The 3,416-nt window shown below is 36.5% G+C and overlaps 1 long non-coding RNA gene across 1 annotated transcript; it reads left to right on the forward strand.

The window, feature by feature from the left end:
* The first annotated feature begins 851 nt into the window (after positions 1 to 851).
* Positions 852 to 1,336, forward strand: LOC140038746 (uncharacterized). Its single transcript, XR_011842320.1, has 2 exons — positions 852 to 900; positions 1,280 to 1,336. It is a non-coding gene; the product is annotated as an uncharacterized lncRNA (long non-coding RNA).
* The last annotated feature ends 2,080 nt before the right edge of the window (positions 1,337 to 3,416 follow it).

Raw genomic sequence — 3,416 nt, forward strand, 5'->3', positions numbered from 1 at the left:
CTCCAATTTTTTCATAAATTCTATTTTATGGAGAGATTTATTAGTCAAAGAATTTTAATTCTTCAAGTTACATTTGAACTAAGAAAAAATCTTAATCTTAAAAATCAGACATCGAATAGCATATAAAGAGTAGAATAATTGCATCAATTTACCTCAGAGTTTGACTCCAATTTAGTAGGAAATCAGCTTTAATTAATTAGGTTCAGGTAACAATTTCTTTACAAGCACATATAGCTCTACTAAAGTCCATACACTACAACAAAAATGGCCTTTCCTGACATGTCTATAAGGACACTTGCTGGTTTGTGTCATTATAGCACTCCTATCATGACACTTATTATCAACTCAATAATATATATTTTAATTTTTTTATTTTATCAGATATAAAAATAATAATGTACCTTTAGACTACCTAACATGACACTTGAGAAGATGTGAGATGTACCAAAAAAAAAAAAGACACCAAACGGCATCGTTTGATTTTGGCGGAAGATTCATTTGCCGTAAAATACTCAAAATTTTCATTTTGCCGGCCAAAACACTTCCTCAAAATTTTCATTTTTTGGCTCCGCCATTTCCAGCCCCCCTCCCCCCTCTTTTTGTCTCTCTGTCTTTCTGTTATCAGATTCTGATGTAGTTGGTGGGAAAAATGGGTAGCAGCCAGGCAACAGTTTCGTTCCTGATCAACATAGTGATGGTTTCCTTTGAAAGTGTAGATGTTGAAGGGGATCCGCTACCAGTCGCTGAACTTAAGGCCAATAAAGCCTTCGTCTTGTTAATGGGAGAAAACAATGAGTTGGTGAAATCAACTGTATCCAGAGAAGAAGCGAAACGCAGAGGAATCAAGAAAGGATCTTTGGGAGTCTTGAGAAGATGGCAAGCCAAATAATCTCACTTGTGGTAATTGAACTTTCTCCTTTCTAGATTCCTGTCTCGTGCTTGTGTGTCCGTCAAATTATGCCGGTACCATTTCATCTATTTGATCGATACAAACTGGATTTGGTTTCAATTCTTTTGTGTTTGCTTAATTGCTTTTAGCTAATGATGTGTGGTGGGTATACAGTGGACTGTAGGAGTTTTGTGCATTAGTGCTTGATTCAGCAGACAATCTTTACCAGAGTACTTTTCGTGAGATGAAAAATCTAGTACTAGATTCATGTGACTATTTTTTTATGGATTTGTTGTCCATAACCTGTTCGATAAAATGTCAAATAGATGAATAGGAACGATTAGGCATTCATTATCTGTCTATCCAAATTTGCTTCATACTTGTGTGCAGAATTTGGCACAGAAACTCATATTACAAGATAAGAGGTGAATCTACTTGAAAGGAAAAGTGAAGCAAGAAGTGGAAGATAAGTGTGTGACTTTAATAGGATTGGTGCAGTTTTGAAATGCATATCTCACAAGGTTTCTGTCAAGTCAGATGGGTTCTTACAGTTTGGCTACAGATACTAGTCTGATTGTAAGAGTTCTACAAATCTATAGCTGCTACGCTATTCATTTTTAGCTTGTAAGTTTTCATCCAGCAAATGTGACAGGAAACACTGATGCCTCTTTCTTTATTCTTATCTTTTTAGACATGAGAGACAACAAATGTTTTGTTACCTCGAAATGTCATGTGGGAATATGGCTGTTACTTAAAAAAGTTTTCCGGTTAATGCATTACTATCAATTTCTAATAATCTTTAAGTCTGATTTGTAATTTTAGAAAATAAGCAAGCGAAACAAGGAGCCTCGAAAGAAGAAGAACATGAACCACACAACCGGAAAGAAACCATTTGCTGTGCTTCGAAGCAAAATGGTACTAATATATTTGTGCTATGACTTTCAAAATTTTATGTTAAACTATCACTTGTATATGCTGGACTAAACAAAATTATATAACTACTTCTAGACAAAGGAGTTGGGGTGCTCTACTACAAGAGTTGAAATCTTTGATAAATTTTATAGCCATGCTGATGGGACTCCATCGAGTAGTGTGGTGGTTGAGAATTTGATAAGTGAAGTAAGAGCATTTGTATGTTACTTAAGTCATGCTGAAACTGATAATAACTACATCTTGCTTTTCTTTTAAAGTAAAATGAAAGAAAAACAAGCTAAACTTCCACCAGAAACTGACAACTCAGTTGGCCGAAATGACATATTTGCTTAAGTCATTGGACAAGACAAACCTGGCCACGTCCGGTTGCAGAAGATGACCCTAAAAGAGAAATCTGTGGAGTCCAAACTCATTACTGCAAAGGAGAAGACACCTGCTAGATTGACAATAGATATGCTTCGTGGACAGGCTCTTAAAAGCCTGGAACATACGGATTCCTTAAAGTTGCAGCAGGGCAATGAAGATAACCATAAGTCGGAGGATTGGTCCCAGAGCAATTCACTTTGTGTTCCCGCTCCTGCAAAAGAGGAGAGAAAAGAAGTAAATGGCTCTGAAAAATTAGATTTACATTTATTCTTATTCTTCTGCGCCTGATTATGGGATTGTATCTTGCAGGATTCCCTAGAGTTGGAGGATGACATCAGGTTAAGATGTGCATCTGAACCTATGCGTGAAGGGAGAGAAAATCAAGAAACATCTGCTACAAATAAAAGTTCATCTTCTACTGAAAAACTGGCACCAGAGAGTGCTGGAGCTTTGCCTAAAATAAAGACATCTCCAGAACTTATATCTGGTGAAAGAAGTGACTTGGAAATTGGCAATACTATGGATATTGGTAAAGAAAAAACTGGTGTCACCATACCTAATTCAATTGCATCTAGAACAACTTCCCAGCTAGTTACACCTTCATCACCCTTGGGATCAGAGAACCCAAAGCAAGGAATTCAAGAAGTTACAACATTCCAGAGTTCTTCCTTGTTAGTTACTAAAATTTTGGGCCCAAAACCATTCCCTTGGACCAAGCGAAAAGCAGAAATTCCCTTGGACAACTCTTACTGCAAGTTCTTATAGACTTAGTGCTGATTCTCTCATTTAGTTTCTTTTGTTTATTAGATGGCAATGCTTTTCATGTTAGTTTGCAATTCTTTTGAACCCTTTTACTTGGTTACTTTTGTTGTTGAAGGATATTTGAGCATTGACTTTTGTTTTTAAATTACTACATGCATTCTGTACTTTGGGATAATTTTACTAGTCCTTTGGGTATTTGATTGACGGAATGTATAGCATGGAACACAACCAGGTTTCTTCTTTATTTAAAAAAAAAAAGAAAAAACACTCCTGGCAGTTAAAAGTGTCAGCATAGCTCAACAGCATCGACAATGTCCTGACACTTTCGATTGTCAAGAAAAAAGATTTTTGTTGGCAGATGGGATGCTATAATGGCATAGTTTTCCTGACACATTTGAATGCTACGAGCCTATCCCCACATCGAAAGGGACAACACTCGTCCGAGGTGTAAGGGAAAGTAAAGTGT

The sequence above is a fragment of the Coffea arabica genome, chromosome 3e (assembly GCF_036785885.1).
Source record: "Coffea arabica cultivar ET-39 chromosome 3e, Coffea Arabica ET-39 HiFi, whole genome shotgun sequence".
NCBI lineage: Eukaryota > Viridiplantae > Streptophyta > Magnoliopsida > Gentianales > Rubiaceae > Coffea > Coffea arabica.